The sequence below is a fragment of the Narcine bancroftii genome, chromosome 7, assembly GCF_036971445.1.
Source record: "Narcine bancroftii isolate sNarBan1 chromosome 7, sNarBan1.hap1, whole genome shotgun sequence".
Taxonomy (NCBI): Eukaryota; Metazoa; Chordata; class Chondrichthyes; order Torpediniformes; family Narcinidae; genus Narcine; species Narcine bancroftii.
In genome coordinates, this window is record NC_091475.1 from 154,519,597 (window position 1) to 154,543,191 (window position 23,595).

A 23,595-nucleotide genomic window follows, 5' to 3' on the forward strand; every position below is an offset into this window, starting at 1 on the left:
ACAAAGAGAATTATGGACTGTTATTGGCAGTGGTAGAAGGAGACATGATAGCAGCATGTTTTGGAAGATATTGAGAGGCTTCTAGATAGGCTCACAAATATGGAAGGATTTTGTTTATGTGCAGGCAGAAGAGATTTAATTTAATTTGGCATTGGGTTTGGTGCATTCATCAAGGATTGAAAGACCTGTTCTTGTTCTTACTGTCCTATGTTCTAAGTATTATTTGCTTCAGAAGCATTAACTGCTTTAACAATAGTGAATGGGGGGATCAAGGTTGAATTTCTGTGATCAGAGCTCAATGGATGACCAGCAACTTTTTCATTAATTCCAAATGAATGACTAATTATGAGATAATAAAACTCATCCCAAGGAAAAGAAAGTGAAGGAGGGGACAAAAGCAGAGTCAAACTGAAGGGATTTCAGGGATACCAAGGAAAGGAAGGAAATCAGTAAAGTAGCATTGATGAGGGAAAGACAGGATAGAGGTATTGAAAGATTCAGCAATGCTGGTGAAGCAGAAAGAAGGAGCAAAGAAGATGGAAGTAGGAAATATATAGAGGGACATGGGATGGACAAGAGACAAGAAGGGACAAGCCTCTGTGAATGACCTGATCCAACACTAATGTTCATATCTCTACTCAAAACAAGTTGTGTTCGCACTCACCACTTTGCACTTCACTCTTCGTGATCCAGCTTTATTTTCAGTCATATTCAAATTATTTGATCTCTTCAAATCATTTAAACTTTCTCCGCTTCTTAAAACCTCTGGGGTATTCCTTTTCACTGCATCCCCTCCTTTCTGAAATCTCTGATGATGCCAAGACTTTGGTCATTTGGAGGATAAGCTTTGGCATTGATCCTCAAACCTTTTCTGTCCTTTTCGATATGATATTCCTTAAAACCTACCCTTTTGGCTTAGTCTTGAAGTTTTCTTCTTCAGTTTGTTACAATTTTTAAAAATATAATTATGCTCACTCACTAAATTTGTTACAAGTTTTTTTGTTGCTAAATGATGACACAAAGAATGTTGTTGCCAAATTACACCTCGGTGCGACAAGCAGAGTGGAAGCTTGATTGGATTACTTTGAACCAAGTGCAGTTGCTTAGCAACAATGCTTTTAAGGCTTTAAAAATAAAAGAGAGGCTGGGAGAACAGAATGGTTGAGAATAACACTTTATTGAAAGGAATGGCAATTTCAAATGAGGATTTTCAAAGATGGGGGACTGGACCGGGGGCTCACAGTAATTATAGTATTGTGAGGGGAAGTTAGGTGATCTGCAACTGAAATGAACAATGATGACTTAATTTTTTAAATATTTTATTTTAATTTTTCCAAGAGCCATATAGAACATTATTTAAAAAATCATATAAATACTATTTTTAAATTACAGTCTCATATAATTGCCCAAATCTCACTGAACCCCCCTCCAAAAATAGAAGGGGTATTTGAGCATGCCTTCATTAATGAGTCCCTATCTTGATCTTCCGGAATTCAATGCTATTAACCTAACTATATTATTTAAGCTTTTTCAGTGAAGTTAATTATATCTTTAAGCCAATATAATTCAAATAAGGTCACCATATTTTAACAAACATATCATTTTTTTTCTAAGTATAAATTATCTTTTTCAGGGGGGCACAACTTTGCATATCTATATTCCAGTGAGTAATAAGTAGGGAAGAGTTGGACTTTCATGTAACAACTGTACATCTCCTGGCTTCCGCTAGAGTAATCCTCGCAAACTGTATTTGATATTTTGATAGTTTTGTCCCAATAACTATAAGATTTCTCAATAAATACAGTTCCAGTTCAAATGAAGAATCCACTTCTATAATTTTTGTCAAAATTTCTGCCAAGTCATACCAAAAGGATCTTACTTTCATGCATAGCCAGGCTGAATGTATAATCTCTTCTTTTCTTTGGCTTGGCTTCGCAGACGAAGATTTATGGAGGGGTAATGTCCACGTCACCTGCAGGCTCATTTGTGGCTGACAAGTCCGATGCGGGACAGGCAGACACGGTTGCAGCGGTTGCAAGGGAAAATTGGTTGGTTGGGGTTGGGTGTTGGGTTTTTCCTCTTTTGTCTTTTGTCAGTGAGGTGGGCTCTGCAGTCTTCTTCAAAGGAGGTTGATGCCCGCCGAACTGTAAGGCGCCAAGATGCACGGTTTGAGGCGATATCAACCCATTGGTGGTGGTCAATGTGGCAGGCACCAAGAGATTTCTTTAGGCAGTCCTTGTACCTCTTCTTTGGTGCACCTCTGTCTCGGTGGCCAGTGGAGAGCTCGCCATATAACACGATCTTGGGTAGGCGATGGTCCTCCATTCTGGAGACGTGACCTACCCAGCGCAGTTGGATCTTCAGCAGCATGGATTCAATGCTGTCGGCCTCTGCCATCTTGAGTACTTCGATGTTGGAGATGAAGTCGCTCCAATGAATGTTGAGGATGGAGCAGAGACAACGCTGGTGGAAACGTTCTAGGAGCCGTAGGTGATGCCGGTAGAGGACCCATGATTCGGAGCCAAACAGGAGTGTAGGTATGACAACGGCTCTGTATACGCTAATCTTTGTGAGGTTTTTCAGTTGGTTGTTTTTCCAGACTCTTTTGTGTAGTCTTCCAAAGGCGCTATTTGCCTTGGCGAGTCTGTTGTCTATCTCGTTGTCGATCCTTGCATCCGATGAAATGGTGCAGCCGAGATAGGTAAACTGGTTGACCGTTTTGAGTTTTGTGTGCCCGATGGAGATGTGGGGGGGCTGGTAGTCATGGTGGGGAGCTGGCTGATGGAGGACCTCAGTTTTCTTCAGGCTGACTTCCAGGCCAAACATTTTGGCAGTTTCCGCAAAACAGGACGTCAAGCGCTGAAGAGCTGGCTCTGAATGGGCAACTAAAGTGGCATCATCTGCAAAGAGTAGTTCACGGACAAGTTGATCTTGTGTCTTGGTGTGAGCTTGCAGGCGCCTCAGATTGAAGAGACTGCCATCCGTGCGGTACCGGAATACCACACCTAAAACATGAGTCTGGAATTTCAGATTTTAAACCTGTAATTTTTACAGTGTAAGGTATAATTGGTGCATAAAATTGTATTGTACCAATCTAAATCTGACATTAATAAATGATGTCATATTATCAGATCACAATTTTGACCAATATTGTTCTTGAATGCTTTTCCCCAAGTCCATCTCCCACCTTTCCCTCGATTAGTGTAGGCCCAGTTTCGAGCTATTGCTCTGCAATAGGAAATACATCCTAGATATAAATTTACTTGTGATCCCCTTTGGAAGAAGAGCCTCCATGTCCCCTACACATTGGCAGGGTCATAGCTGGTCCTAAACTACACATTGGCAAGGTCATGGCTGGTCCTAAACTACACATTGGCAGTTTTGGCTGGTCCTAAACTACACATTGGCAGGGTCATGGCTGGTCCTAAACTACACATTGGCAGTTTTGGCTGGTCCTAAACTACACATTGGCAGGGTCATGGCTGGTCCTAAACTACACATTGGCAAGGTCATGGCTGGTCCTAAACTACACATTGGCAGTTTTGGCTGGTCCTAAACTACACATTGGCAGGGTCATGGTTGGTCCTAAACTACACATTGGCAAGGTCATGGCTGGTCCTAAACTACACATTGGCAGTTTTGGCTGGTCCTAAACTACACATTGGCAGGGTCATGGCTGGTCCTAAATGATACATTGGCAGGATCTCGGTTGGTCCTAAATGACACATTGGCAGGGTCATGATCTTCTATTAAGATCTTAAAAAAAAGATCTTAATAGAAGATAGCAGATGAAAGTTTTATTTCAATGATAACTTCAGTGCATGGTGGATTTCAAATGGATAAATTCATTGATAATGGGAGATGAGATGAAAAATCTTGAGAGAAGGAGGGAATAGTTAATGCAGTGAGAGCATAGAGACAGCAGGTTTGATATGGCTGATTCTGGAGATGTTACAAGCTATTGCTCTCCTTTTTGTCAAGGTGATTGCAAGAAATGCATCTTGTGTAGAATACGTGTTGGTGTCATTGCTGCTTTGAAGAAAACTGGCATCGGAACATGATTATCAGTAGCCTTAAAATATCATTAAATTTAGCAATGACACACCCAGGATTTACATCTGGGAAGATGAGGCTACAGTGGATATGTATATGAAGTGTTTAGAACAGTGGTTCTCAACCTTTCTCCTTCCACTCACATACCTCTTTAAGTAATCCCTAGGCCATAGGTGCTCTGTGATTATTAAGGGATTACTTAAGGTGGTATGTGAGTGGGAAGGGAAGGTTGAGAATCACTGCTCTAGACCCAATTGTTACTGAAATATTTTGCTTGAGTTAAATTGTTGTTGACCCATTTCCTTTGAAGTTATGAAACCGTGCACATGACAAGTCAATTAGGTACTATTAAAACAGTTGTTTTCAAAATTTTCTTTCCACCGACATGCCACCTGAAGCAATCCCTTATGATTCACAGAGCACCTATGGCATAGGGAATACTTAAAGTGATATGTGAGTGGAAAGAAAAAGGTTGAGAACCATTGGTTCTGGGTCAAATGCAGGAAATTCGAATGAGCCCACAATGCCAATTTGGTGTCATGAATAAGTTAGGCAAAAGGGCCTGATCTGTTCTCTATGACACCAGGTGACTAATGTGTTAGGAGAAAGATTGCCAAGATCTAGTTATGAAAGTGGCACCAAAAAAGAAGAGGTAATGTGTGAAAACTTCAGCAAGGTCTTCAGGAATTTCTCAGTGAAACAATTAAAGACTTGGAAATTATAATTTTTTTAGATATACAGAACAGTAAGAGGCCCTTTCAGTCCACAAGCTCATGCTGCTCAATTACATCCAATTGACCTACATTTTTTTGAATGGTGGGAAGAAACCTGAGCACCTGGAATAAACCCACACAGACATGGGGAGAATGTACAAACTCCTTACAGACATTGCCGGATTTGAGTCCCAGCTGGCACTGAAACGTTGTTGCACTAGCCATTACTCTAACTGTGCTGTTCTGAGTGTGAGAGAGTTATCTTCAACTCCATGACAAAATTGAGGCCTAGAGGAGAGAAAATCTCATGAATCAACATTTAAGCCTTTACAGAATAGCTCTCATTGTCCTTGTCAAACAAATATCTGGTCAACATATGACATTCTCAATTATATGGTCTGAAAATAGAGAATAATGTCAGTGTCAGGCACAAAGTGGGAACTTAATATCTCCACAGGCACTGCTTCTCAGAAAGGAAATTAGGGAAGGAAAAAGAATCGCAGAGTGAGACAAATCTTGTTTCATTTATTTCATTTATAGCACTGTGAAGAATAATTCAATATTGTTGTCAAAAAGATGGATTGTATTGTTTTAAGTATAGGTAGCATATTTGTTTGTTGATATTGTGCCACAAAGAAAATTGACATTTATGTACACACACCGTAATTTAGTACCTTGTACAATTGCAAAGTCTGCATTGGTTCAATTTTATCCTTGCAGGAAGGTTAATGTGCACCACATAGAGATCTCTCAACTGTATTTTTCTAGCTTCAAAAATGTTTCTCTGAATTATCTCAGCAAAATTCTTTCAAATAATAATGTATTACAGTAAATTCCCTGTTATCTGGAATTCAAATAATCGCCAGCCTCAAGAATATGGCAACAATATTGCGGAAAATAAATAGGTAAAAAATACAAAAGTGTAAAATTGCACCCCCTAGTGATTAGTTCACCAATCCACGCAAAATGCAATCTCAAGCAACTAACAAATTCACTTATCCGCATCTACCAATCCCCATAGGTACCAGATTCCCAAGGTTTAAGGCGGATCAATATCTGTATGGGAATTGCTGGTTATTGTTAAACTCAGTCATTTGTAGAGGATCTAGAAGCTTCGTAACAAATAACATGCTGTTCAAACACCCAACCCATTTATCAAGTGTACATTGACCAATCATAGTGAATATTAATTGTTTTTTTTTGACAAGCATAAGGCATTAAACACCAAAAACCTGTAGTATAGAAATGTCAGAGAAACTCAACAGGTCATGCAGCATTTCCAGGAAATAAAAGTGGCAGGGAAATTTGGTTGTCGTAACTCATCAGGTAAGGCAGCATCCACAGAGGAAAAGAGACAGTCATTGTTTCAGGTCGGGACCTTTTCTTGAGACTGAAGAGAGAAGGAGAAGGCAGCAAGCCTTTAAAAAAAAATGGAAAATCATGCTTGACAAACCTATTGCAATTTTTTTGAAGAGATCACAAGTAGGAAAGACAGGGGAGATGCAGTAGATGTTGTGTATTTGGAATTTCAATAGGCATTCAACAAGGTGCTAAACAAGATGAGAGCCCATGGAATTACAGAAAGGATACTGCATGGGTAGAACATTGGCTACTGGTTACATGTGGTGTTACATAGGGGTTGGTGCTGGGGCTACTTCTTTTTGTGTTACATATAAGTGATCTGGATTATGGAATAGATAGTTTTGTAGCTAAATTTTCAGATGATCCCAAAATAGATGAGGATCCCGAAAGGCTCCAGAGAGACTTGGTTAAATTAGGAGAATGTTGAAGTCGACAACAGAACCAAAGAACTAGTGGGAGTGAGGGATACAAAGAAAGAGTAAACGGTTTATCTCGCTCTTTGCACTGATCCCCACTCAAATTGCATAGCATCCTTCTACAGTTTATGTAGTTCTTTAGACAGATGCCTACGCGCAGTTTTACCTCTTTTACTATCGGTAATCTAAAGTTTTGGTAATTCTGCAGGGTCAGTACCAAGGAGGGCATCTGCAGGTGTTTCCCCCCCCCCCAAAGCAAGTTGCTGTGCCCCCCATACGGTTGTGGCTATCACTCGCCATCAGATTCGCCCCACTCCCTCTGGCTTCACTAATGTGTGTTAAACATCATTAGTATCTAGCTTGACGCACGCTAGCAACTCTCCACCTGCCCCAGTGTCATTAGTGTGCGTCAAACGTCAATTGTGGCTATTGATACTTGACTCCATAAAAGCAGTGCTTTTGGCACCTACATCAGAGGGGTGGTTGATGGCAATAGCTTCCCTCCCCCGCAATGAGCAGGATTATGAGCATTGCACTGTGCCCTCCCCCCAACCCACCCCTCTAACATTCATTATGGTGCCGACGCTGTACTTCTGTCCTTCGCAATTTCTGTCATTTACAACCCAGCAACTTTTAGACATGCTGTAGCCGACCACTACAAAGAAACACACACACATAGTGTGGCAGGTTAAGCTCATTCCTTTATTAGGGCTGGAAAGGCTGCTTTTATACTGTTCAAGTTCCCGCCGTATTCACTGATTGACTGAGTCACCCATATGAAAAACAAAAGCGGACAGGAACGTCCATGCATATGAATGCCCTTCTTCCCCAGCCTGTTGCTGCTGAGTTAGCTGGGCAGCTTGACCAACGCCATTTTAAGGTTGTTGGTCTGATGCTGCCCCAGCTTCTACCCCCGCCAGTTCGTTGTTCTGGGAGTCGCTTTAGCGATTTCTGTCCGTATCTGCTGCCACGCTATGTGTCACTCCGATATCCCGATATCCGCAATTGCAGGCCACCACATGACCCCCCCCCCCCCCCAGAACCGGCGTTACAGTCTATAGTGCCCATAGGTATAGTCCCTAAAGTCTTTTGTGGTCTGCCTCTGTGTCGAGGTGTTGGTGTCTCCATGGGTTCTGCTGGGCAGACTTGAATCTATCTGTAGTGGAGACCTTTGTCCAGCTTGAAGGTGGCTCCGTTGTTCCGGATGACTTGAAAGGGACCTTTGTATGGCTTTTGCGTACAAAACGCAATCACAGTCCTTGAGTCCTTTGGGGATGTTGCACTTTGCTTGTCTGTGTCAAGAGGGTGGGATCCGAGCCAGATTACCGATCTTTTCATGCAGCCTGTTCAGGAAGGTGGTTGTCTCCTCCTACTGTCCTCTAGCTTGTAGAACAAAATCCCTGGGAATTGTGAGTGGGGCTCTGTAGACGAGTTCAGCGGAGGATGTGTGGAGGTCTTCTTTCGGTGCTTTTCGGATGCCCTATGGTAGCTCATCCATCCAGTTGGGGCCCTTGAGTCTGGTCATGACGGCAGTCTTGAAGTGCTTGTGGAAACGCTCCACCATGCCGTTGGATTGCGGGTAGTATGTCATAGTATGGTTTAGCTGAATGCTCCACAGGTTGCCAATATCGGTCCACAAACTGGTGATGAACTCTGCGCCTTGGTCAGAAGTGATCTGCTGTCTGACGCCGTGTTGAGGCATCTCCATTGTGTACTGAGGGGAAAGGATTGCCGGGAATCCTTCTAGCATCTTGGAGAATTCATCTTCCGAGCGGTGGACTGAGTCCAGGTGCATTGCTGGAAACCTAGTGCCCCTCAGTGCGATGGTCTTATCGGTCTCAGTGTGGACATGTCACTCACTCTTAAGGACCACTAGGAGGCTGTGGGCTCACAGGAAATCCACTCGGAGGAGTGGTTGTTCCACTGCAGCCAGCGTGAACTCCCACGAGAAGTGACTGCCCCCCGAACTGCAGCTCGGCCCTACGAGTGCCATAGGTCTGTGTACTACTGTTGTTGGCAGCCCTCAACATGGGTCCCACTAGTCTGCACCTAGTGTTCTCTGCTCCTGTATCCACCAAGAAGCATCTGCTGGACTGGCAGTCCCAGACGTACAGGAGGTTCTCTTGGTGGCCATCCGTCATGGCCATCAGCGACAGCTTGGCCTTGTAAATTCCCTGGAACTCGCAGGGGGACTGGCATCGGCAGGCCTCAATGCCCAATCTCTGGTGGTAGAAGCACCATCTGACACTGGACTCGCTCCTGCTTCTCATCTCCTGTTCTTTACTTGGGATTGCTCTGGTCTGATTGCGGGAATTTTTTATGAGCCCCACAGTAGCCAAGCACTTCAATTTCTGTTTCCACAGAATGTCTGCCCGTGCTGCGACTTTCTGGGGGTCGGTGAAATCTGCATCTGCCAGGAGCAGTTGGATGTCTTCAGAACGCCTGCTCGAACCTAATGCCGGGCTGCTCATCTCCCAGGAGGGCCAGCAGCTCGTTGATGAGTGCCGACGGGGATCTGTCTCCAAGCCCATCCAGATGGAGCAAATATGCTCCTCGCTCTCACTGCGAGAGTCTGAACGTCTCGATTAATAGCTCTTTGAAGGCAGTGTAAGTGCCTTCCGATGGTGGCCTGTGGATAAAGTTGGCCACTCTATTCACAGTCTTCGGATCCAGGGCGCTGACCACATGGTAGTACTGGGTGGTCTCTGCTATGATGCACCGAATCTAGAACTGAACCTCCGCCTGGTTGAATCACATGCCGTCGAACTATCCAGAAGGTCTGGAGCTTCAGGCCGACTGCGCTGACTGCTGCTTCATTCTCCATTGCTGGGTTTAGATTCCGTTTAAACCTGTCAGGATCACCAATTGTAGCCAACCGCTACAAAGAAACACACACACATAGTGTGGCAGATTAAGCTCATTTCTTTATTAGGGCTGGAAAGGCTGCTGTTATACTGTTCAAGTTCCCGCCGTTTTTGCTGATTGACTGAGTCAGCTGTATGAATAACAATAGCGGGTGGGAACGTCCATGCATATGAATGTCCTTCTTTCCCAGCCTGTTTCTGCTGAGTTAGCTGGGCAGCTTGACCATTGCCACTTTAGGGCTGTTGGTCTGATGCTGCCCCAGCTTCTACCACCGCCAGTTTGTTGTCCTGGGAGTTGCTTGAACGATCTCTGTCTACGTCTGCTGCCGTGGGATGTGCCGGCCCGATCTCTGCAATCTTTTACTTAATACTCACATCCCACTCTAGTCATACTATGCTTTTCAGCTGTGGACTGCTTGATCTACTAAAGCATTAACTCTTCATTGGCCCCCTTCCCATAATTCTTTACTAGAATGGGCAAAGAGATAGTAGATGAATTATAATATTGGAAAGTGAATGGTCATGCACTTTGGTAGAAGAAATAGATGGGCAGACTATTATTTAGATGAGGAGAAAATACAAAATTATTTATGCAGACTACCCTAAAAGATGATGTCCAGGTTGAATTGGTGGTGAAGAAGGTGAATGCAAAGTTGACATTCATTTCTAGACATATAGCATACACGATCAGGAATGTAAATAAATCATTGGTGAAACTTCACTCTTCAGGACCTCATCATTACTCCTGCCTATGGCATTGGTCCCCATATGGACCATGACATCCGGATGCTCACCCTCCCCTCCAGAATGCTATGAACTTGATCAGAGATGCCCCTAACCCTGGCACCTGGGAAGCATCTGGGACCCTCGATCTCATTCACAGAACCTCCTATCTTTTGCCTTACCAACGAGTCCCCAATCACCGTAGCTCTCCTCTTCTCTTCCCTTCCCTTCTGAACCTTCTGGAAAAAGTAAACATTCTTGGTCGCAAAAGCAATATGGCTTTATCTGAATGTCAAATCTCCCAGAACATCAATGCTAAATTCCCAATGTAATTATATACTAAGCCCAAAATTACCCAAATGCTAATTTGTCTGAAATGAGGGCATCACCTATCCAAAATAGAGAGTTATGTGTCTAACAGTTTAAAATAAAGCCATTCCTTCACTTAACATTTCTAACAGTTTAACCTGGATTCTTATTCTCATTCTCATAAAGACAAAACAGAAGTCCATGTTTGAACTTTTCTTCATTTAGAATTTTTGCAAATAATGAGACATAAAGAAACACTCTGAAAAAAACTCTAACACATATTTCAAATAATCAAGGGAACAAAAGGATGGATACACACATCCCATGCATTCACACCATTCCTTAGAGTCACTTTCTCTTAAAACACAAAAGGACCTGCACATATATTTCACATGCAGTAGTAGAATATTTAAATCAATCACATATTTTTTCATCTGGAGCATAGAATTACTTCAACATCCCCCAATACAGATTAAACAAAGATGAAGCAGCTTTCGCACTTGCTCACTTCATGCATTTATCTTTCTTAAAGTAAAATCATACAAATTTTAAGGAAGCATTTAAACTTTAAAGGAATGCTACAAGTTATTGATCATGAAGAAACAAAACTTTCAATGTGTTTAAAGTGACATATCTACATCTAAGTGGGTTCATAATGTGGGTTCAATGGGTGTGGCAACTGACTCAAGGAATCAACCAAAATGGAATTTAGAAAGCAAATGATTTTTGAGTATTTAATGCACCAAAACAAATCATTCTCTCCAGCAGCTTCATGATAGTGGCTGTGCTCCACAGAAGCCATCTCTCAAATCTACAAAACATATCCTTCTAATCCTTTCCCCCTGCAGGTGCTTATCTCCCTTCTTGAACACATCTGAGTAATTCACTTCAGCTATACTCTGCAGTGTGGTATTCTGCATTCTAACCACTCTTGAAGTGAAGGAGTTGCTTCTGTATCACCACTTAGATTCAATGGCAGTTGGATTGAATTTATTGCTCAGAAGTGAAAATATGTTATCAGCAGCTATCCTCTCAAATCCCATCATGAAGATCTTCATCACCTTCCCTTTTAATGTAGAACATAGAATAGTACAGCACAGTACAGGCCCTTCAGCCCACAATGTTGTGCTGACCTCTATAAACCTACTCCACATCAATCTCACCCTTTCCTCCCTCACAATCATTAACCAGCTATTTTTCTTACATCCATGTGCCTATATACATGGCCTTTTAATGTCGCTATTGTATCAGTCTCAGCCACCACCCCCGGCAATGCATTCCAGGTATCCACAACTTACAAGTACCTCTGACATTTCTTCTAAATTTCTATCATCCATCTTATACAGATATTATCTGGTATTGGCCATTACCATGCTTGGAAAAAAGATGGTGGAGTCCACAATATCTCACATCATCATCATCAGGGGCTTTGCCATTCAGCGTGGTCGATCACGTCTCTCCATCTGTCACGATCTCTGGCCCTCTGAATTGTAATTGTTGCCTCCCCTGTTCTTCAGTGAAGGCTCCATCTTTGAGCTGAGACCATAGTTGATGTTGAGTTCATGATTATACAAGGGAAAAATACTGAAGTGGTTTCCTGTTGCCACCTTCAGTTACAGTGTCCGTTCTGGACGGGTAACCCTGGCCATGGATCAGCAGATTCATTTGCCCAGCGTTTTTAGTTTAACAACCATAAACTCCATTTTGTAGAATCTGCTTGTGAAACCCATCCACCATCTACAATCCATGGCTCCACATGACCCTGATGGGGAGGCTAAACAGGTACTACACCTTGCCCAAGGGTGACCTGTAGGCTATCGGACGGAAGGAGCCCCTTGCACCTTCTTTTGCTGAGCAATTGCGTAGCACCAACTATCTATGTCCTCATGATCTGAGAACATGTTTTAAGAAAAACATTGCAACCTGTTCAATCTTTGTGAATAGCTGTTGCTCTCTCAATTCTGGTAACATATGTGCAAACCTTTTATGCACCTTCTTGATTAGTTCTTTGCATTATGATAGGGAGACCAGAACTGCATTTCCACTCCAAGTGGTGAAAATGTAACATAGCTTATTTACAGTGCCATGAAATTCCTCCAAAAATCAATCTATGTTTTCTTTGCTTTTTATTGCCTGATTAACTTGCAGTGATTTGTGTTCCTGTACATCAAATCTATAATCTCTCCCGATATTTCACCTACATTTAGAGATTTTTTTTTTTTTTACCAAGGTGTATGTGACTTCTTTCAATGTCCAACTTACCATTGTGAATGTATTATCATTTACAATGTTCAATGTACAGATGCACCAAAATACTTATTTGCTTCAGCCAAATAGGTATGCAAGATACACCAATGATAAAATACACCAATAGTTCAACAGTAAAAAGATTAATTACCACAAATACAAGATGGGAAAAAAATGATGAAAAAATGATGAATTTCAAAGATATGTAAATTGCAGTTGCAGTAATTGCAAGACTACACAAAAGAGTCTGGAAAAACAACCAAATGAAAAACCTCACAAAGATAAGCGTATACAGAGCTGTTGTCATACCCACACTCCTGTTCGGCTCCGAATCATGGGTCCTCTACCGGCACCACCTACGGCTCCTAGAACGCTTCCACCAGCGTTGTCTCCGCTCCATCCTCAACATCCATTGGAGCGCTTACACCCCTAACGTCGAAGTACTCGAGATGGCAGAGGTCGACAGCATCGAGTCCACGCTGCTGAAGATCCAGCTGCGCTGGATGGGTCACGTCTCCAGAATGGAGGACCATCGCCTTCCCAAGATCGTGTTATATGGCGAGCTCTCCACTGGCCACCGTGACAGAAGTGCACCAAAGAAAAGGTACAAGGACTGCCTAAAGAAATCTCTTGGTGCCTGCCACATTGACCACTGCCAGTGGGCTGATAACGCCTCAAACCGTGCATCTTGGCGCCTCACAGTTTGGCGGGCAGCAACCTCCTTTGAAGAAGACCGCAGAGCCCACCTCACTGACAAAAGGCAAAGGAGGAAAAACCCAACACCCAACCCCAACCAACCAATTTTCCCTTGCAACCGCTGCAATCGTGTCTGCCTGTCCCGCATCGGACTTGTCAGCCACAAACGAGCCTGCAGCTGACGTGGACTTTTTACCCCCTCCATAAATCTTTGTCCGCGAAGCCAAGCCAAAGAAAAAAATTGCAAGAAAGAAAAGTGATATTTCTGCAGTACAGACAAATCTTTTGGTGGTTAGGGTTAGAGTAGTACAGGTTCAAGAACTTGACAACTGTTGAATAAAAAGTGTTCTTGAACCTAGAGGTACTGGACTTCGGGCTTCTGTACCTTCTGCCTGAAGAGAACAGTGAGAAGAGATTGTTCTCAGATTGATGAGGATCCTTTATGATCGGGGTCAACGTCAAGGGGGGCCATCTGCAAACATTACCTCCCCCCCCCAAGTGAGGTGCTGTGTCTCTCCAACATGGTCAGAACCGTCAGACCCTCCCCCACGCCCTCCAGCGCCACTAGAGTGCATTAAGCTTCACTAGCAGCTAATGACGCTTGACGCCATAAAAGCAGGGCTTTCGACATCTACATTGGAGGGGTGGATGATGGTAACAGCACACCCTCTCCCCTCCCATTGAGTGAGTTTATGAGCATTTCACTGCCCCCCCCCAACATGCTAATTCCCCCCTCTAACATTCATTTTGGTGCTGGTGTTGTTTATGATTCCAGCCCTTTTAGGCAACACCTCGTATGGATGTAATTAGTGGGAAAGAGGTTAAAGTCCTTAGCTAGGTTTGCTATCTTCTGCAGCCTTCCATGGACCTTGACGTTCAAGTTTCCAAAACAGGCTGTGATGCAACCGGTTTATATACTTTCCCCAATACTCCCGTAAATGTAGAGGCATTGATGTGCTTTCTTCATGGTTGTTTCAGCTCCAGAAGAGGTCCTTTGATATGCAGACTGCCAGTAGCTTGAAGGTACTAATCCTCTCCACCACTGTCCTGATAAATGAAGACAGAATCTTGATCCCTCACCCTCTGCTTCCTAAAGAACAATAAACTCCTTAGTGTTGCTGACATTCAGAGCAAGATTGTTGTTCTGGCATCAGATTCTCGATCTTTATCCAATATTTTGACATTATTGCTCATTATTTGGTCAACAAAAGTGGTGTCATTGACAAGATTATAGATTGCATTAGAGCCAAACCTGCCCATACAATTGTGAATGTAGAATAAGCACGCAGCTTTAAGGTGCCCATCTGCACTGATTGGCATCTGCCGATGAGGAAATCAAGAATCCAATTGCAAAGGGATTAACAGAGTACCAAATCTTGCATTTAGCTATTGTCTTTTGCTGGTATGATGGTGCAAGGTGCCCAGATGTAGTCGATGAACAACATTATTCTTATGGCTATTCTTCTGCCAGAATCTTGTAATGATCTATTCTGATGTTTATTAGTAATTATTTATTATTCAATTTATTTATTAATGTCTTCCTTCAATTTGTCACAGTCCTCCTCTTACTTAACTATATATCCCAGTTTTCTACTTACTGCATGTTTAGAAATTGTACTTTTGATTTCAAAAAGCTAATAACTTTTTCTACATGAACAGCAGTAGTCCCAATACTGTTCATTGTGGGACATCACTTGCCAACATTTATCAATGATCTATTATTAACTTTCACATTATATTTTATATTTTAAAGCCATCTTGCTCACCAGTCTACTACAAATATGCTTACATTAAAAATTCAGACCTTATAAGAAATCCACTAAGCAATATTTTATTAAAGGCCTTCTGAAAATCAAAATAGAGATATATATAGTCTTGTTTCAATTAGTTCTTTCAAAAAAATTTAAGTTGACTTCATAGTATGTATCTGTGATAGCTTTCTTGAGCAGCACGTTAAGGAACCAACAAAGGAGAATGCTATTTTAGGTCCAGTATTCTGCAATGAGATTAAACAATCTCGTAGTTAGGGACCCTCTTGGAAAAAGCAATCATATATTATTATGGAATTTCTCTTACAGATGGAGGGTGCAATAGTTAGATCTAAACCTAGTGTATTATGCTTGAACAGGGGAGACTACAACAGGATGAGGGAGGAATTGATCAGCATGGACTGGGAGCCCAGGCTATTTGGCAGAACACTGGAAGATTTTCAAAGAGATTTTTCACAGAGCTCACAAAAATATATTCCCATTAAAATAAAGGGCAGTAAGAGAGGGAAGAACCAGCCTTGGTTAACTAAGGAAATAAAGGAAACTATAAAATTAAAAGCTCATGTATACACAGTAGCCGAGTAGTGGGAAACTGAAGGATTGGGAAATCTTTAAAAGGCAACAAAGGAGAACTAAATTAAGGAAAGGGAAGAAGGATTATAAAGGTAAATTAGCACAAAATATAAAAAGAGATAGCAAAAAATTTTATAAATATATAAAACAGAAGAGGCTAGAGTCAACATAGGTCTCTTGGAAGATGAGAAAGGGAGATTGATATTGAGTAATGAGGAAATGACCGAGACATTGACAGATATTTTGTGTCAGTCTTCACGGTGGAAGAGATAGTGATGAGCAAACTATTGGGACTGAAAGTGGACAAATCCCCTAATCCTCATGGAATGTATCCCAGGGAACTGAAGGAAATGGCGGGAGTTATAGTCGATGCGTTGGTAGTCATTTACCAAAATTCTCTGGATTCTGGGCAGGCCTCAGCTGATTGGAAGACAGCAAATGTCACACTACTTTTTAAAAAGGGATGTAGGCAGAAGATGGGTAACTATTGGCCAGTTAGCTTAACGTCTGTAGTCAGGTAAATGCTTGAAGCTGTCATTAAGGATGAAATAACAAGACGTTAAGAAGAATGAAGACGTTCCATCAGGGAGACACAGCATGGATTCAGAAAGAGCAGGTCTTGTTTGACAAACATGCTGGAATTCTTTGAGGATATAATGGGTGTGATAGACAGAGGGGAACAGGATGATGATTTGGATTTCTAGAAGGTGTTTGATTAGGTGCCGCAAAAAAGACTTATCAATAAGATACAGATGAATGGAGTTGGAGGAATTATATTGGCATGGACTGAGGATTAGTTAACTGACAGAAGGAAAAGAGTTAATATAAATGGGTGTTTTTCTGATTGGCAGACAGTGGTAAGTGGGGGGCCGCAGGGGTCGGTGCTGGGCCCACATCTGTTCACCATCTACATTGATTATTTGGAGGAGGGGATGGAGTGTAGTGTAGCCAAGTTTGCAGATGATACTAAATTGAGTGAAAAAGCAAATTGTGCAGAGGATGTGGAGAGGCTGCAGAAATTTATAGTTAAGTTAGTTGAGTGCGCAAAGGTCTGGCAGATAGAATACATTGGTAAATGCGAAGTCATCCACTTTGGCAGAAAAAATAGATGAGCAGATTATTATTTAAATGGTGAAAAACTGCAGCCTGCTGTAGTGCAGAAGGACTTGGGAGTGCTTGTGCATGAATTGGGTTGCAGGTACAACAGGTTATTAAGAAGGCAAATGGAAATGTTGGCCTTCATCGCTAGAGGAATTTAATTCAAGAGCAGGGCGATCATGCTACAACTGTACAAGGTACTGGTGAAGCTGCACCTGGAGTACTGTGTGCAGTTCTGCTCTCCATACTTAAGGAAGAATATACTGGCCTGGCCTTGGAGGCAGTCCAAAGGAGGTTCACCAGTTTGATCTTGGAGTTGAGGGGGTTGACCTATGAGGAGAAGCTAAATTACCTGGGATTATACTCACTCGAATTCAGAAGAAAGAAAGGAGATCTTATAGAAACATATAAAATGAAGAAAGTGATAGAGGCAGTAAAATTGTTTTCACTGGTAGGTGAGACCAGAACTAGGGGATACAGCAACAAGATTCTGGAGAGTAGATTTAAGATGGAGATGAGGAAAAACTGTTTTTCCCAGAGAGTAGTGAATCTGTGGAATTCTCTACCCAGCGAAGCATTTGAGGATTCCATATTTAAGGATCAGTTAGATAGGTTTCTAGATTTTAAAAAATGGAATTAAGGAATATGGGGAAAAGGCAGATAGCTTGAGTTGAGTCAATGATCTTATTGTATGGCGGACCAGGCTCAACAGGCCAGATGGCCGACTCCTGCTTCTATTTCTTAAGTTATTTTGTTCAAATTTGGACCCTCACCGAACACATTAAGATCCACTATATTTTCTGTGATATCATAAATGTAAAGATGCTATTGTTTTTCCATTCATTGATGTCAATCTAATTGATCTATGACTCCCTGATCTTATTCCATATTCCTTTCTGGATGTCGAAATTACATTAGCCTGCTTAATACACTGATAACAGTCTTCATTTTTTAAAAATGTCAAAACTTTTTTTAACTAGATCAGAATGTTATCCTCATTTTGTTTGAAAGTTTATCAATTATAATTCCCAATTCTATCTTAAAATTTCACATATCTTTTTTGATCACTTCTTCTTTTGTCACTCCGATACTGGTCTCCCTGGTAGATACTGAGGTAATCATTTAACTTTTACTCCTCTCATTAAGATTACCTGAGTGTTCATTGTATGAAAATTTATAAGATTGCAGATGTTGGAACCTAGAGCAAAAACAAAACAAGCTGGTACAGGAACTCAAGCAGGTTGCAGAGCATTTGAGGAGGAAATTGCATGTTGGTATTTCAGGATGAAACTCTTCAGCTGAACTGAAAGAGTGGAGGGGAGATAGCCAACATAAAGAGAGAAGGGGGATGAAATGAGGAACGAACGGGGGAGTGAAAGATTGATCCAGGTAAGGAAAGGCTGATCAACAAATAGAATCAGATGTGGGGGGAGGGGGAGAGGGAAGGGCAAAACTAGCAACAGATGTGGGGAGTTGATAAGTGAAGATGACAAAGGGCAACAGATTATTGTTTCTTATACTCCTTATTGGCCCAATAACAACCACAGTTTCTTATACATTAAAATCCCCGTTATCTGGAATTCAAGCAACTGGTTAAAAATAAAGAGAAGAGGAAATAAATAAATAGAAAATTAAATAAAAGTGTAAAACTGTTAAAAGAAAATGTTCTCCAAAGTAACACATCCTTGGTGAAGATGGGAGCAAAAATTCAGCCATCAGAGTGCCCCTGCCATGCATTGGTTGCAGCATCTGTTTGAATAAAGTTGTATTTGAATAAAATGGCAGCACCCAGGATGAATGTCTGGTCGTTGCCACTCACTGCTGGGGTGATTCTTCCAAATTGTCTCCCTATCCCTGTCTAGTAAGAGTAGAATTATCTGATTAAAGTGAACTCTACATAATTAAGGATTACAATACATTTTTCAAATTACTTTACATTTTGCACTGTCTTTCCTCTTTTAAACAATGAATTGTTAGTGCAGGTGTATTAATTAAGCATTTTATGATGAATTTCACCAGCCTTTTAATGTTCTTGGGATCAAAAATCAACAAATGCTGAACATCTGAAATAAAAATAGAAATCGCTAGAACAAACAACCTCTGTGGAAAGAGAGAAGTATTGTTTCAGATTGAAGACCATTTGTCAGAAATGGGAAACAGAAATGGGACAAGTTCATATTAAGTTGAAGGGAAGTTGGGGAAGGGGTGGATAGAACAAAGAATATCACTTATTTGTGATTGGATGTGTTCAGGGTTATCATGGGAATAAAGTGCAAAGATTCTCCAGTTAATGGAGCAATTAGAAGGAAATGGAGCAAATAAGTATAATGCAATACAAATAGTGTATTGTGACTAGCTGTTCAGGGTGTGCTAACAGAGAGAGGGAAACTGAGTCAAGATCACAAAGGACTGAGTTACATTGGAAATAGCCAGTCCTGATACAGAGTAGTTGGTCAATTAGATATTGAGTCTGGAAGACTCTATTGTGACTGGATGGAAGATATGTTTGCAATGAGGGTTGTTGTAATAGTGAAGGAGGCCAAAGCAGGAAGGATAATTAATATGGAAGAAGATATGTTGCATCTCCTGCAGTTACTTGGGAAAGTGCTGTGAGTAGGAGAGTGGTTGATGACTATGGAAGAGTGGGCCAAAGGGTTTCAAAAGGAATGGACCCCCACCCCCAAAATTCTGACAAGTGAACGAAGAAGCTGATGTATCTGGCAATGAAATGAGTTGAAGGTGGAGAAAGTTACAAAGATTTGACCTCTATGTATTCCACATCAGAAAATAGAAAAAGTTATCTTGTACTAATTTCTTTATTATAAACCTTTTTAATCTTGGCTCAGTTTCCTTAGATTTGAAACTTTCTCATACACAGCTGAGTGTTTTGAACATACTAAAAGACTGTATTTTTCTAGAAGAAAACTTCAATGCTATTAGCACTGATAACCCCATCATGAAAAGGCTGTTTACTAATTCATATTTAAGGTCCAAATTTATTACTGTTGAGCAGACAGTGATGAGATGCCACCTAAAACTCCATGAACCCCCTTTTGTAGATTATCAGTAATTTTGTTCAGTGAGGATTCCATCATTTTTACCCAGTAACATTAAGAGAACAGAAACATAATTCATAATTGAATGGAGAAGAAATTAGCCTCTGAACCATGCTTTAGTGAGATATTTGGTCAGTAGTAATCTCCAGGATGTTGCACACAGGGAATTTACCAATAAATGTTCGGGGGTATTGATTAAATTCTGCCTTGTTGGAGATCATCAATGTATTGTATTAGTGTAGTCCATTTGTTGTTTGCCACTTATCTGTACAAGCCTGAAATTGTCCAAAAGTACTGTGAATGTAACTGAATACTGCAAAAATCTTCACTTCACTGTGTCAGGAAGGTCAGTGATAAAGATAATTACATCTGGGACTCTACCTAATGCAATAACCTCAACTATCCTCTCCTTGATTTCAATTTTATCGGTGCACTTCAATGTCACACTCAGTTCAATGCTAACATGATACTGAGGGCAGTCAAATTCACCTCAACCTGGGAATTCAGTGATTTTCTTTAATCTATTCTCAGACCAATTTTTCAGCGAGGAGTAGGGTTAAGTAGGCTTAGTGGAATCTAAATTGAATATCAATTAGGTGGTTATTAGTGAGTGAGTGCCAGTTGCTGCCATATTCAGTGACACTTTCCCTGAGCTTATTGATCATATTTCAAAACATAGTTCCAGATCTCCACTTTTTTTTATAATTTCTTTATTTTTCACACTGAACCATATTAACCAAAATACACACAAACGTTTCCATCTTGAATATACAGTGTCATTTTCTCCCCTTTTTCCCCCCCTCCCTTCCCTCCCTCCTTCCAACCCCCTTCCAAACCCATTAAATGTTCAACATATACAATACAATAAATCCATTAAACAATGTCATCACACAATAGAAATAAACAAGAAAATTGTGTCATCTACTTTTGCACACTGAGTCAGTTCATTTCGTCTTCTTCTCATTCTATCATTTTAGGGGGGTGGAGGTCCATGGTAGGCCCTCTCTGTTGTGTTCCATGTACGATTCCCAAATTTTTTCGAATAATGTGACTTTATTTTTTTAAATTATATGTTATTTTTTCAATGGAATACATTTATTCATTCTATGCACCATTGCTGTACCCTCAGGCTCTCTTCTGATTTCCAGATTGACATTATACATTTTTTCGCTGCAGCTAAGGCTATCTTAATAAATCTTTTTTGTGCTTCATCCAGTTTGAGGCCTAATTCTTTACTTCTTATTTTTCTTAGAAGAAAGATTTGCGGAGGAAAGACCTGAGTTAATGAAATGCCACGGGAGAGATTGTGAATCGGATTAGCATTAATAATAAAGAATTCAGCAAGCTGAATGATGAAACGTTTTCCTTTGATCATTTTTTAGCAGCAGAAATTCCAGAGCCAAAATCTTCTCCTTAATTTTTCCATCACCACTTAACAGACTCAAATACAAATTCACCACTGGAGAGACAAATGTAAATATATATCACAACCATTTGTTCCCCAACATTCATCCTCTCAGGTTCTGTGGGATCAATGGAGTGAGTGTATTGTGCAAAGTCAGGGGCTTTTTCATCCCTGAGTTATCTTTCCAATCAACTTGCCTGAAGCATTATATTCTCACATTTGTCTATTATTGGTTAGCAATCTTCCCTCTCTTTACTATATGCCTTTGGGCAGGGGATTGATAAATAAGAGAAAAATTATTTCTCAGAGAAGAGATTAGATATTTACTGTGGGTATAGATGCAAATCAGAGTCTATATATTCCGCATTGAGTGACTCACCCTCCAACAATCCCATCTGCAAGCTTTGTCAAGGTGAAAATTGAATTGTCCTTCCTTGTCTGAATCAATGCATTTAGAATAGTACAAGAACTAAGACCTGAAAGAACAGGCAACCTATTTAGCTGCCATCCCAGTGAACATCAAATTTATTCATCATGATTGTCTGCAGTGTGTGCCATTTATATGCTGCACAGTTCTGATACAGATGTATTTGTTCTGTGTTCATCCTCATTTTACCAGACTCACTTAAGCATTCATGTTGGCTGTTGATTGATTACTACTGGCTGTTGCTGTGATTTTACAAGTATGTAAAAGCTTTGGAGAGTCCTTTAAAGTTTTGAATGACTCCAAAGATTAGTGTGAAAACTGTAAAAGGATTTTGTCCTGACTTCAAGGTCTTTTGGACCAGCTGTTTGTTTTCAGACAAGTGCATTAGTGGACACAATCTTTGAACCCATGCCCAGAGGGAAGAAAAGAGGACTGACTCAGTAGAACAAGTCACAAGATATAGGAGGAAAAAGAGGAGGAGAAGGGTTTTCTACAATGCTCTCCCTGAGCCTTAGTAATGAATATGTGTACAATATCCATGTTTCACAATAGGTATCTCCAAGGAAATCTGCCAATTTCAGCTTCAGAGCGAGGATCCCTTTGCCAGTAGCTGTTGAGATGTTCATCCCATTAATTTTTATGCTGAGGACTTCAACTAGGGTGGAGTTCACAAAAAAAATCATCAAAAAATTACAACACAAAGCAGTGTTTTGCTAATCATAACATATATGAAAGCTTGCTATATTCAAAATAGCTGCTGCATTTTTTACAACAAGGGTTATATAGTAGTCAGTTAATTTTTTACTCATATGCTATCTTTTTCTCTCTCATTCTAATTCTCTCTCCACCTCTTTTGCAATCAGCTTGGTTCTTGGTAGTATTTACAACCCAGCACTTGTCATATGCAACTTTATTATTGTTTATTTTTTTTTCTTTGTCACTTGTGTCATCAAAAAAGCTCGGGATCTGTTCATGACCCTGCATGAACGATCTCTTCTTGAAAGATAACCCGTTTTCCTGCTACAGTTTTGCCTGTGGAAATACTATTCTCATTTTCCAGGGCAAAATCCTCCCCATCCCATTGAAATGGTCCTTCCTCCAATTACATATATTCACTTAGGATTGCTCCTCCTCCTTTTCTACAGTAGACTAAAATGTTTTGAAATAATGACAACACTCTTGCAAAAGTCCCCAACTGAAACTTAGTTCACCTGAGCCTCCACATTGCCCTGAATCTGATTTAGGACTACTACAATTGTACTTTATACTAGGATAATCAAGAACCATATTACAACTATATAAATTAAATTGAACAGTATATTTGCTCTTCCATAGTTGTCCCAAAAGATGGTGAATTATAAAGTACACCTTGAAGTATAATTTTCCAACTCATGTTTCTTAGTTCTGGTCATTTTCTGTCTTTGACCTTCTGTGAAATTTTCTATTGCCAGCATTATTACATTCTCTAATTCTCTATTATTATGAGCCCAAAAGACTCCAAAAACCAGCACCAAGAGAAATTCACCAAGACAGTGACTACTTCATCTAAAATGGTTTTATTATCTAAATACGTAATAATAAGATCAATATTTAACTTAATACTATTAATTTAACCAAACTTAACCCCCTCTAATTCGAAGCACACATGTATGTAATGTGTACGTGTTCAGGGAAGTTCTTTGTTTCACTGTTCAATCATTCACTTTTTACTTCTCCAAGTTCACTGGTTTCAGGCAATTTTCCGTACTGTGCACAGAATTTAACATGTATGATCTTCACCAGGCTCTGGTGCTTTAACTTAAATTGTTACTGCAAAAGAAGGTCTTTGTTGGTTTCAGGGAGATATTTGTTGTTCATTGGACACACACAAGCTGATCTCCTTCA